Consider the following 13,590-nt stretch of genomic DNA (forward strand, 5'->3'; position numbering starts at 1 on the left):
CAACCTCTGCAGTGCACGTAGCTCATGAAAGTAGCCAAAAATTTGTTGGGCCACATCGTCGACGGTAGCCACGTTTTCGAAATTCTAAAAACTATTATGGATATTATTTACGGCGGGCTACACACTTCTCAATGATTAACGTGCCTAGCACTAATGGTTAAAAAATTAACTATTCAATATCTGTTAACCAGCCTGCTAACTAGTTACGTCTTAGCTGTATTTTGATGTACTACACCGGTGACAATGCTATGCGCTAAAGAGCGCTAGTCTTCTAACTCAAAAAGCGTATTTTAAAAAATTGTGTAAAGCATTGGGTGAAACATTCTGTATAAAAGGATCCAAACCGCCGAAGAGAGAATAATAGAAAGCCTCTAAGGTACTAAGTATCTCTAACGCAGCACGAAGAAATGAGACTGCCTTCGAGTCCATTCAACAACATGAACAATATTAGAACGCAGCGCCATCAGTTGATCACTTTGTGCACTCCAAAAGCCACGGCACGACCTTCACAATACGCGAAGCGTAGCACAGGGCTTGCTGCGCCTCCCAGAGCAGTCGGTCCGACTTTTTTAATAGCAGCGGCTTAGCAACCTTGGCTGCCCAGATGAGAACACAGCATCTACATCGATATACGCTCTAGATGCTTTGTCTTGGCAAGCGCTGTTTATGAAATGGCGCTGATATCTGCGATTTTCTTTGTTAATTGCCGCTGCGCGACCCTTATCCACAAAACGCTGGGCATCGATGTTTAACGTTCGTTCCCTAGCATGACCTTCGACAGCCCGTGTCCGCAGCGCAAAAAACCTGATCATGCGCAATTAGTTTTTCTTGTCCTTTTTGGACGCGAAGGCAAGCGAAACTAATTGGCTGTGGTTACCGATGCAATCACACACTATCTTGTAACGTGCCCTGCCGTGGCGCATGAAGGCTACACACATAATGGCACGTCCGAAAGTGACAAATAAATTCGCCCGTGCCGCTCAACTGCGTGACCTCGCCTTAGCTGACGAAAGCGAAACCAGCGTACACGTCGTTCGCGGTACCTCCGTTAGGCGCGCCTGTGCTGCGTAGACCTCACAGTTTGCTTGCCTGTACGTTCAACAGGTGGCGCGAGCAGCGCGCGGAAACGAAGCGGGCTGCTTGAACTTGAACCCGCGGCGTCTGCGTTCCAGCGACGCTGGCCGCGTCGCGCGCGTGTAGCAGCCAGCACTCGAGCAGTAGTCTCGTCGCGAGTTGGGTCGGCGTACTGCTGCGGCGGCACAGCGTGGGATCAGCTGGTCCGTTGGCGCGTCGTACCCGCCGTTTGTTTTTGTACGTACTCGCACTGCCTCCTTGCCACCACGTGGAAAACAAACAGCCGCCGTTTAGCGCGTCGGCGCCCGCTTGAAGTGGTGGTTCCCGTGTTGACGGCGCTATCTTGCGCGACCATCGTGACCAACAGCTGTCTCTCACGTGCGGACTGGATTGCGGTCTACCGGCAGCGGCTGCGGACGAAGCAGCTGTTGTGTGCGTCTCGGCCACGTTCTGCACGCTGTGAGTACACATCTTCCGGCGAAGGTGCCGACAGTTATCAACTTGTCGTTGGTCGGCGACTGAAGGACAGAAAGGCAGCGGGCGTTATCTCCTAGCGAAGCTTTTATTGGCTATCTTTATCGCTCAGCTTTAATTTACGGTTTGAACCAGCGCGTCACTTTCGAAGTCCGGCACACTGTGCCGTGGGATATTTCATGCGCCACGCAATTTGAATGAAGTCTGTGTTCCAGGAACTTCAAGTTCCAAATGCAGGCTCGCATAATGAAAGCCATCAGCCTTGTGATACGTTAAGAGCGCGGCGAGTATTCATTGTAAACGACACAGTATGATAAGCAGCGAAATTCGCAAGTTACAACTTGCTGTTCTGAAGAGGCAGCTTGCTGTTAAATAAAAGATGCTCATGTCTCCATTAGTACTATACGGCAATTTTATTCTTAGAAAATATTTCCACGTCAATTGTCGATATTGCCGAGGTTTTATATGCAGTCAGTTTCGGGTTACGAAACAAATACCGCTAAGGACTTTTTCCGGAGTTCGCATTCTTTGTCATTTTTCACGTCGACCTTTTTTCTTTTTTTTTCTCCGACCCTTAAGCATTCAGAGCTCTTCGTCTGCTCGTACTCTGAGTTTATCCGTCGGCAAATATTCCGGTCGACGCACCAAGCTTTACAGCGGTCGTCGCTGAATCATGCCGCAGCATGCATGTTGGAATTATTCTAGGCAAATATTTGCCTCTTGAACATTCAGCGCAGCTGTAATGACGGGCATAGTCATTTGTGCCAGCTCCATTTAATAAAGATTACTCAACTCATTGAACGGACTGCTCAAAGCGAGAAGGCTGGCCGGCATGCACAATAAGCACCTTTTCTCTCTTTTCGTTATTTGTCGCTGAATAAAATTATTAAAAGGAAAACAGCTATAAGTGCGACCTGCTTTGATTGATTTAATTTATTGCTGACGCAGTTCACTTGTGCGTGTTGATCAACACACGCAGTCATTACCACTCACTGACCTCTTTGATTCTGAGTAAGTGTTAGGGGCAGCAGTTTTCAGGATTCGTCAGTGCTCGTGAGTTAATAATTTTTTGCCTGAAGACAGGCTGCAGGCCTCCAGCCTCTCTTCAGGTAAAACAAAAGGCCATTGTTGGCGTGGCGATATGCCAGATTATGGCCGTATAGTTAGAACTGTATGGTCCATAGACCCGGGGCGTTTAATAGCATGCAGTTTGAAGCGACCGTTCTAGCGTATGGAATACGATCGGCTGACGGCCGTAGCAGCTGTCGTACACCTGGACAGTGAGACTGTCGTTTCCCACCGAAACAATAGCAACAACGTGAAGATGTTGAAGTTGAAGATGCCTCGATGTCCGAAGTAGAGCGTCAGCTTTCTGAGCGTCCTTACTGGGGTTTCGTGTCGCTGTTTCGTTGCTGACGTCGGAGACAGTGCGGCAGGGGGCGCTGCGCCCTCTTTCGGCGGTGCCCTCCGGCGGTTGCAAGAAGGCAGGGAGGGCTCTGCGACGCGCAGGATTTATTATATAATAAGTAAACTGCTCGCTCAGGCCGTCGTTTATAGTCGGAGGCAGTGACCGTGCCAGCGCGTGGGCTATTGGTCAGCCCCGTTAAACGTCGAGTAGAACAGGCTGGTGTTAACCATGGGCACAGCAAATAGCATGCCCATGTAATTTTCATCGGAGCACTGCTCGCCAGTAGTGGTATTGGATCGCCGGGACACTTGTGCTTTGGTCAAATGCGTCGGGTTGCACTTCTGAAGTTTCACGGCTTTCGGCTTCGTCATTCACTATTGGGTAGCCCTTAGGAAATATCGGCGGTGGGATTTCTTTTTGTTGTTTTTATTTTTGTTATACGCTCCGCGAAAAGAATAGGGCTGCCTTATTAAAAGCTCTACCCGCCTTCGCTGTAAGCCTTATCTCCTAATGACAGTGAGCAGTTAGAAACATTATTCTGGAATAAGTCATATTTATTTTTGTAGCATCTCTAGAGAGAAGCTCGAACCAAGACGACCGCAGAAAGGAACACGACGACACAGACGCTTTTCCCAGCAAAATTGTTTTATTGAAAGCAAGCACTGCGCCGCCGCGGTGGCTCAGATGGTTCTCGCCAGCTGAACCTTAAGACGCGGGTTCGATCCCGGCCGCGGCGGTCGCATTTTGATGGAGGCGAAATTCTATAGACCCGTCTACTGTACGATGTCACTGCACGGTGAAGAACCCCAGGTGGTCGAAATTTCCGGAGCCCTCCACTACGGCGTCCCTCATAGCATGAGTTGTTTTGGGACGTTGAGCCCGCATAAACAATAGCAAGCACTTTTGAAACATGCCAAGAAACAACGAACAGAGAACAAAGCAAAAACAGCAAGGCCGAGGCCGATAATAGCTATTGCCTAACCGGACCACAACACAAGAACAACAAACAGCTAAAAGCTACAGAAGTCAGGGGGCAGGCTAGTCAAGTTACTTTTCGTACAAGGTAATGGAGCGCTGACCGACACAATCGGGGCCTTTCTTCGAAATGTGGAACGCCTCGGTTATTTCGCGTGCGCGCTTATCCCTGAAATGGTCGTGTCGTAGGAAATAAATAGGCCGACATGATTTACATTTTCGGCAATGCGCACTGGAAGATATACTAAAAAGAACTTGACTACCTTGCCTTTTCTGTAAATTTTTGGTGTTTTTTTTTTTCGGGTTTATGGCCTCATTAAGTCCTAGCTTTTATCGGTTTTTGTTGGTGATTTTTCTCTTTGTTTCTTGTTCGCTGTTCCTTGACATGTTTTAAAGGTGCTGGTTTTTAGTAAACTGATAATTGAAAAAGTACTTGTGTCGTCGTCTGCCTTTTTTTTTTTTTTTGTGAAGTTCGGCTGTAATTATAAGTTCACCCGTAGATATTTCCTTCGAAAAACTGTCTAAATTCAGCGGGTGATATAGCTAGTACTTTAAAGCATATCTCGTACAAGCTTCCAGTGTTTTTCTGCGCATAAAAAATTTGTGTCTTCTCAAGGTTTTTTTTCTTTTTTAAGGTGGATTTTGTCGCATTTCGAAAAATAACTCGTCATATATCGCGTCTAAGATCGAGGTCAGCTGCGGCAGACATTACCGCGCTTAAGTCGGTTGCGTTGCATGCCTTTATAGTCCGGCGTAATGCCTTCCATTGCTAGTTATGGCACATAGTTTCTTTTATCGGCGTCCCATTTTAACGCTTATAGTGACCGGATCGTGTAAGCTGGGCATCCTCGCAGCAACTGCAAATGTAAGTAATTTTGAAATTGCGCGTACAGTGTCATATTAAATATATATCGCACTTTCCTGTACACAGTTCGCGGACTATACGTACACAAATGTTAAAATTTTACGCTGTGTGGCCTACCTGCGAGTGAGGACTGTAAAGTTCAGCTTTTTTTTTTTTTTCAAAATCTCCTATTGCAACTTGTCATGCCCACCACTATTCTCGCTATTACGAGTTTTTCTTTTTTTTCTATGGTCGTACTTGCGCAATTTATTTACTGGTTCTACGCTTGATTACTACCATCAGCAACTATTTCGATTGGAAGAACATCGCATGTCTTCTCCCTACAGTGTGCCGCCGCGGTGGCTCAGCGGTTATGGTGCTCGGCTGCTGTCCCGAAAGACGCGGGTTCGATCACGGCCGCGGCGGCTAGAATTTCTTTGGAGGAGAAATTCTAGAGGCCTGTGTACTGTGCGATGTCAGTGCACGTTAAAGAACCCCAGGTGGTCGAAATTTCCGGAGCCCTCCACTACGGCGTCTCTCATAGCCTTAGTCGCTTTGGGACGTTAAACCCCATAAACCAAACCAAACCTTCTCCCTACAGTGCCTATCATCGGCGTCTCACTTCACAAAGAATTTATACTAGCCTCGCTGGTGTCACAAGCTGCCAACAAAGTGTTCTGGTGCGCTTTTGGAGAAAGAGAATTGGAGCGAAGAAGACACAGAAGACGAGCCTTTTGTCAATATTGATATGATAGACCACCTTTGCTTCAGTAACCTGATTAATGCTGATCATGCCGGGTTCTGAAACTAGTTTTTTGTAGTGACGGGGAAAAAAAAAAGTACTCCAGCCAAAGTAAATTAAGCACATTAATATTTCGGCGCCCTTACTGATTCGCAGACTGTACCAGGCCCCTGAGGACTATACGCGGGGTGTAGACTATAGTCCTGAAATTACGGTAGTGTATCTGATATTACGCTTTAACAGGAAATACTTTTTGCGTTTCCTCGATACAGGTATCGCGTAAATAGAACTGAAAAGTTTTGTTTCAGATATATTTTCTTTGTGTTCGGTTTCGCGTTCCTTTGAACTTCCCTAGTGGCAACCTAACTAAAGTGCTTTGCAATAAGTGCACCAGAAAATGGGATCTCTTCCGTGAACAGGCGTTTGTGCCAGCTGTATTTAATAATAATTACTCACTCATTAAGTGCACCGGGCTTTGAAAACAGTATACTAGTAGGCTTGCGCGGGTTGGGTCCACGGAATCTTTTGACATCGGCAGCTCAGAGGAAAACCGGGAGATAAGTTTTTTTTAAGATACGCATGAACTTATCTACTTGTTGAGTGAGGGCTGAAGAGAGTGTCCGTTTTTTTTTTTTTTGCCTAATGTGCAGGAACAAGTAAAAAACAAAAACACATTGCTTGCTCAATGAAAATTTACCACCGCTCGAAACGAGCCATTGCTGCCCAAAACGCGCCTTGCGTCACTTCACACGCATTCTTCATGTCGTGTACACTGAGCCACTCGGCATTTTCAGTTGTCCACATTGCAGAAATAAACGCAGGCGCCTGTTTTTGGTTCAGCGACCGCATTGTAAGGATAAATAACGCACCACTTCTCGCAGGCTGCAGGCTAGTACGTTTCCCTTAACGAGTTCTTCACGAAGGAGTGTGAGGACAATCTGGCTGGGCAGTACACGTGCGCTTAACTCAGTTTTATATACCCTTTGCAAGCGTGAAGCGTCTGCCGCGCAAGTGCTACGCCGCGTTGCTGTGATGTCTGTCGAGCGTGATTGGCGGCGATTACAATTAGGGGGAGGTAAAGCTTTTAATACATACCTCGTACGTCGAACGTGGAATGTAAGAAATTGGGCAGTCTATTAAATTACGATAAAATCTACAGCAAAGTGTTAAAGATAATCTCGTTTGTGAAATTCTTTGCTGTAGACCTTGAAAGCCAGATCGTCCTGGTTTACCGGACCCAGTCCGAGGCTGCCTGCAGATGGCTACTGGACTAGGAGGCCCTCTTACAGAGGACGTCTTCGTCACTTTCTTTTCCTCAATAAAAGTTATTCTATCTCAGCGCACGTTAAAGATCCACAGATCGTCTAAATTAATCCGGAGCTCGTTACTGCGGTATCCATCGTAGCCCATGTGCGGCTCCGGGAAGTTTCACCCCACATGGCATACCCGTTCACTGCTCCTGCAGGTATGGTTTGCGGTTCTTGCAAATGAAGGTCTTGTGTGCGGCTTCATATCTGCGCGTTCCACTTTCTCGCATGCGCTTGCGCGACCGAGGCGTTCGCTCCTCCACCCGCATGCCTTCTTCGGCCAGTCCAAGGGCGACGCATTACTCGCAGCGCTTATGGCCGGCGGAATGGGGACGATGGGAACGCCTCGTGGACACGTCAGTGGTCCCGCAGACAAAGGCTGGGTCTGTTCTCCCTGACAGCGCTTGACGTTTCTTTCGGCACGGTTTGCCTCGAGTGGTGCGTGACATCAGCCAGTGGCGCCAGAAGTGTCTCCTTGTGCTTCGGTGTACGATGTCTCACGCGTTAGTCACGGCGCGTGCCATTCACGCTAACGCTGCTGCAACCTCGCCTTCGCAATATTTGAGCTTTGTCACGGAGCCGCGAGGCGCGGTTTCTCGACTGCAGCTTATCGGTAGCGTTTGACCAGGAATTTACAGCGCTTTGAAATTCGCTCCGCTTCGAGACGAATATATTTGGATAATGTCGCGCAGAGGCGGTTTCAGGTCTCTTCTAGCACAAGCGATTAAAGGTGTCTGTGAGAAGTAAGGGACTCACTGCGACCAAAAACCGCGGAGCTGTGCGCTTCGCCAAGCAGTTGGCCTTCTCTAGCACTTCTGACACTTCGGAGTTTATTCTCCCTTCCTAGGGTATGCAACACCATCGTCGTCCGATCGTCGTCAGCCGCTGTTGCGCGTCCAGTGGGTTGCTTGAGTCCCACGGATCGTATGCCCTTCAATCCTTCCGTGCTTGTGACCACCTGAGGCATCACATTTCGTGCTTCGCGTGTCCCTAAACTCCTTACTTCTTTCATTTTGGACTTTGGCCGAAACGAGGTTATTTGAGCGTTTTTGTAGAACTGGTCGAGTGAAGTCCGCCGCTTTACTTCCTGTGCTACCTTGTATGAGTTTATGCGAAACCTGGCTCTGAGATCACGTGTTTCCGCATGTCATTGCCATTTGATGGATGAGCCTGTGAACGCAGACATCCCCGCTGGCAGTCGCGTTTGCACTACGGGAGTGTCTCGCGTAAGCACTGGTTGGGAAGGAAGCCTAGGCGGCACGCTGCTTAATGCTTGCACGCTAGCTGATGACCACTGCAGCATGCCTCATGCGCTTTGTCTTTCGTCCAAACCAAGCCTATGACGTGTTGCACTCTTGACGTCGGCCGAGCGCAGCGTAGGTGGGGCGCTCGTGAACCCTGCGTTCGCCTCGACTTCGCGGGCCACGCGTCAGTCAAGTGGCGGTTTGCACGAGCCGCCACAGCCGTACTTGACGCGCTGGCTGCATTCAGGCGTCCGATGAGGCGGTTTATTCCTGGCGTCCGGCCATATGGCCATTGAGCATCTCGGGGTTCCGCCGCCTGTGCGCGTCGTATGCTTGTGTGCGGCGTGTCGGGAGCGACGCTTCCGGCTCGCGCCCCGTGTGCGCGCGCGATCGCGTAAACCCGCGCCGCTATTTTCTGCCCGGAAAACGGACACGGCCCGTGTGCGCGACTGAGCGAGCAATTGATTCCTCGCGGGAACGAGGAGGAGCCCCCGTTGGTCAGTCGTCGCAGCTGCCGCCGCCGCTGTTGTTGGAGGAAAACCGGGGTGGCCGCTTCCGCTTACGTAAGTCGGCACGTTGGACGTATTTGGGTCGGACTTTTCGGTTGCCGTCGTCCTTCCCCTCTCTTTTTTAACCGCCTGTATGAGATTTGACTGAGCACCTACGACTTTCCTGCTGGCGGCCTCACTGCCTACGTTGCAGATAGCGCGGGACAGCGCTGTATAGAATATCCCTGCTACAGAACGTTTCTCTTTGCTCTCGGAGCCGAGCGATTCGTGGGCGACCACTCTCTAGGGTTTCAGTTTAGCGTTATAGTGCGCTCCACTGCTTTTTCGCAACCGAGGAGGGCACTGAGTCGGCTGGAAGATTAAATTTCTGGCACACCTTACAAAGTGCACTGCAAGTTTGCAAAGCAGTCGCGAAGGCGAAACCGGCTCCTTTCTTTTTTTCTAATTACCGCAATTGTGACGGCTACTGCAGTCGGCTGCGCAGTCATGGAAACGTGACTGCTTGTTGATAGTTTCTTGGGCTACTTGAATAGAGGAATAGGCGCTCCTCACTCTTTTACTCTTTGGGCATTAACTCAAACGCTGGTGAAGAAAACGCACGCAAGTCCTCACGTCCGCACGCGCTAAGTGCTCGCCCTGTACACAATAATACTGTCCGAAGTGCAGCTGAATGTTGCGCTTTATATTGAGGAAATCACTTATACATTAGCTAATGTGCCCGAAGAAAGTCATCATCCTCATTACAAAGTTGACGTTCTCTACAGTGTACCTCCTCTAGTGGTCTCCAATTACCGCTTCCTTACGCCAGCCGCGACAGCCGTATATCACAGCAAATTCGTTAACCTCAACCAGGGTATCGAAGGACTCAGGCTTCCTCAGCAATCTTCAGCTCCTGCGGCCCCATCAACATATATCTTGCTAACTGTTGTTGCATATGTCTCAACTTAAAGCTGCCAATAGTCGAAAGGAGCAACTGGCGAGTCCGATCCTTTTAGTGCACAGCCTCCGTCTGGTGCATGCGCAGATGCAGTGGGGACTTGTTTGTATGAAGAAGGTGCCTGCAGAAGTGCGCCAAAGGAGCACGCAGGTAGCGGCTCAGATTCTTGACTTCAATGGGTTTGTATATGTCAGAACGGTGCGCGTACTGAGTGCCTCGGTATCCGTACAGCGGAATGCCGATGCACGCTGAAGGTGCGACTTCCTCGGCCGTCGCGGTCTGCATCTGTTGCAGCTCTTGTGGCCGCTGCCGCGGCTCAAAGCCGGTGAGGCTTTTGGGTCGTAAAACGCCCTGCGTGATTGTTGTTCGGTTTACTATCCCGCCTGCCGCGCAGGTACTGAGAGGCAGGGCCGCTCGCGGAGCTTAGCGTTGCGTGTGGAGCGGGTCACGTATTGCGCCACAACGAGGCAATAGCGAGAGGCCTGCGTCTGTTGCCTGCGGGCCCAAAGCGAAAAGCTATCAACGAGCTTGCATGTGTTTACATAACGACGCGGGCTGCGCGAAGTGCCGAGCCGAGCGCGCCCCTCCTGCGCCGACCCTGGCATCGGCTGCGATATGCGTCTAATTACTCCGGCACGAGCGCCAGTCTGCGCCGAGTGGGTTCAATTCGGCGTGGCGAGGTCGTCTTGTCCAAGCCGCACTGGTCGTGGTGCGACTGCTGGGAAGTTTGCTTGGGGAGCGAGCGCAGTGTGAACGGGAATGAAGAAAAAAGAAAGATGAGGTGTGGCCGTGCGCTGAGCGAACCGGCGACCTCTTTCGTAGGGAGCATGTTTCGAGGTAGTCATGTTCTGCTCATCCGCCATGCTCGGGTCTTCGGTGACGTTTTCTGAATGACTAGTTGCTACTGTTTCATCTATCCCGAAAGATGCAGGGTTTACAGAACAAGTTCCGCTTTTAGGAAGCTGCGAAGATCCCTTGCAGCGTTGGTAAAGCCGAGATGTGTTTGAATCCGCCGCTAAAAAGAAAGAAGAAGCTGGAGACAAAGAACTACCCTGCATGCGTCTTGAGACACCGCTGCTCTCCGCTGTCCATGAGTTCCGACATTTTGCACACAAGCCATACGCTCGTATGCTCGAGTGCCGGCTTCCGGAATTATCGAAGTTCATTCGAAACTTTATCCGTATTTACCACTAAATTTTGAGATAGTGAGCAAATCGAAGGGTATGTGGCTGCGCGAAAACTTTGATAACAAATATTTAGTTGTTTTGGGAAAGCTCGCTGACTGCTTCGCCCTTTGCTCGGTTCTCACACTCGCAAGATGCAAGGCTATATTTGAGACACTTTGCGAACAATTCCAAGAAGTTCTCAGTTCGATTTGAAAAGAGTGAAATACGTAAGAACGGTTAATGCGAAATCGGTAATTTGTATCAGCTGAAATTCTAATGTGCGCATTTTTGAAAAACTGAAACTCTGCATAAAATTCGGTCATTATGTGTCGAAATGTCATTGTTGCACGTCTTGTGCGTGCGTACGTTTGTGCGTGCATCCATGAAGGGGTGCGCATGTAGGGTTGCGATTAACACTTTACGCGTCGAGTGCGAAGCCTTCGCGAATCAGGAGGTTTCTTAGTTTTCTGTTTGTTTTTTTTAGACTCATTCAGAGAGAGAATGGGTATTGTACAGGTTGTATTGGCTTGAAATTTACGTCGTGTTCATTGATCCCTATTATCAGTCTTGCTACACATGTTTCCGGCCGACCGCTGTAAAAGCGGCCATGTCCGCCTCGTTTTCTCCGCGCTAGCCGTACCGCGGTGTTTTTTATTATTATTTCTTGTATGGAAAGCTGCGATACCGACGGCTTTCGTTCTTTTGTGCCGGAAAATAGCCAGACCCCCGCTGCAAACAATGGCTTTCTCCTTGAGGACTTAATCGAGGACAGCTGTACGTAGAGACGGGGAGACAGGTACACGTTGGAGTAAACGGTTTATGGTTTATTGGAGTTGACTGAGGCTACGAGGGACGCCGTAGTGAAGGGCTCCGGAAATTTCGACCACCTCGGGTTCTTTAACGTGCATTGACATCGCACAGTACACGAGCCTCTAGAATTTCGCCTCCACCGAAATCCGACCGCTGCGGCCGGGATCAAATCCTTCGGTTCAGCAGCCGAGCGCCGTAACCACTGAGCCACCGCGGCGACGTACGCACGCTTCGTCATATACGTCAAGTGAAGACGTAAGAAGTGTGAACGACTTCATTTTCGCTCCTGACGCTTTCGCTCTTTGCGATGGAGTGTATATGAATGTGCGACCTTCGCGCACCAAACTAAGAACAACAATAACAAAAAAAAAAGCTTTCAAAGGAAAATTCCAAAGCGCAGTGCGGCTGACGTTACGTTACGTGCGGTTGACGTTACTTCTTCCAGTCTAGTATGCCTGCCAGATCGGGTCTTTTGGCTAATGTGGTAAATGAGGCTACTGCTTGCATTGCTGCACCGCGAAGTGGCCAAAGGCACCGCCATCACCGTGTCGGAAGTTTGAATCATGCGAGGAGCGGTTGGATGCGGAGGAAGCTGCTCAGAAAGTAGGCTAACGGTTCATTCTCATTTAGTAGTGCAGTGAACGCGTTTCCTCTGCGCCCCATGTTTACCCTCGAAGACAGCGAAAGGGGGGAGGGAGGGAAGGAAGGAAGGCAGTGAGATGTGTGGATGAGCGATGACGGCGTGGTTGCCGCGCCAGACTGCTGCCTCCATAAAGTATTCCGTTCGCACTCTCGGCAGTTCGCCCGTGGCCTCGCGCCGCCTCTCGTTACAAAGTCACGGCTGCGCGCGCAAGGCGCGCGCCGGAGCGCTTGTACGGCCGCCATGCCCGCGACTCGTCCACGGCCGCCGCTGCTGTATCGCGCTTGCGCATTCTGCGCAGGCCTCTCGACTGTCAGATCTGCGGGCAATACATTACGCGGCGCCTGACGTGCGCGCCAAGGCCAACCTAGTGCGGCTGCTGCCGACGTCTGCGCCGATAGCCGTTCGCCACAAGGCTGTCTCTCGACGCATGTCTAGCGGTATAAATAGAACGCTTCATTTCAAGAGCGTGAAGGATACGCGTTTACAGTTACTGAGCTCTTGCTTACCTGTCATTTTCCACGGGGGATCATTAGTGTAGCAATTAGGAGCACGGTTCAAAATTCTTGACCGCCACGTGTAGCTGATAGTTTCATTGAACGCCGAGGCCGAGCTTTAGACTTTTCGGAGTCACCGCTGTGGTGTTATTGCGTCGTGCGTTTTGCTCTTTGCATTAAGAAGTTCTATCGACAAAGCGTGAAGAGAACGGCGCGAACTCCCACCGATAGCTATTGCAGTTGCGCGCTCACGCGTGTAATTTATGTGGCGCGGGCTCAGCACAACTTTCTAAATGATGGCCGCTGTTGCTTGTGATTAGGACTGTTTAGTGTTCCTGTATATGCCTATATAGGAACACTGTGTCGGGCGTTCTCCCCTTTCATCAGGCAGGAGAAAAAAATGGGAGGGAAGAGCGGAATAATTTGATTCGCACGTTGCACGAGACCACTACGTTGGATCTTTCTGCGGCAAATGGCACCTTCTCCGCTCTGTCATTTTTGGGCAGTGTATGCTGCACCACTTAGGTGAGTTTGCAGTGCGACGCTTTCTTCCTTTCAGATGTTTGGTAGCAACTGCTTCACAGTTTCATCTTTTTCTGTCTCTACTTCAGGCTTTCCCTTGTGTGTATTACGTCACTGAGTGACCAAGCATCACCGAGCAATCATGGCTACTTTAAAACACCGCCAGCTAGAATACATAGCACTTTCATCAGTGTAATTCGAACCGTAATATATCTGAAGGCTGCATCATAATCACTAAGGCCCTATGTATATACTTTTGTGGCAGAAATAGCTCATGGCCCCTTTCAACTTCAGATCGTCTCAACTATTTGAATGCCGTGACAGCATCCGTTGCCGACTCCGGCGTCTTCAACAACATGGTCACAGACCATATCTTTGGTAGTAAGGTGCGTGGCGCGTGATAATTGGCTGTTCTATTTTGCATAATTCCTAAGAGTGAAT

At 49.7% G+C, this 13,590-nt stretch overlaps 1 protein-coding gene across 4 annotated transcripts in view; it reads left to right on the plus strand.

Annotated features, from left to right (window-relative positions):
• Positions 1 to 13,590, plus strand: part of LOC149352952 (breast cancer anti-estrogen resistance protein 3 homolog) — a 280,152-nt gene that overhangs the window by 59,165 nt on the left and 207,397 nt on the right. Inside the window, exon 1 of one of the 4 annotated variants that reach the window (XM_089582168.1) lies at positions 662 to 1,533. The exons of the other annotated variants lie outside the window; for them this stretch is intronic. The gene's annotated coding sequence lies outside the window, so the exon portion shown is untranslated. Of the gene's footprint in view, positions 1 to 661; positions 1,534 to 13,590 lie in introns of those variants that run through there. 4 annotated transcript variants of the gene reach the window in all.

This window comes from Amblyomma mixtum, chromosome 3 (genome assembly GCF_055824585.1).
Source record: "Amblyomma mixtum isolate Tamu chromosome 3, ASM5582458v1, whole genome shotgun sequence".
NCBI classification, from domain to species: Eukaryota; Metazoa; Arthropoda; class Arachnida; order Ixodida; family Ixodidae; genus Amblyomma; species Amblyomma mixtum.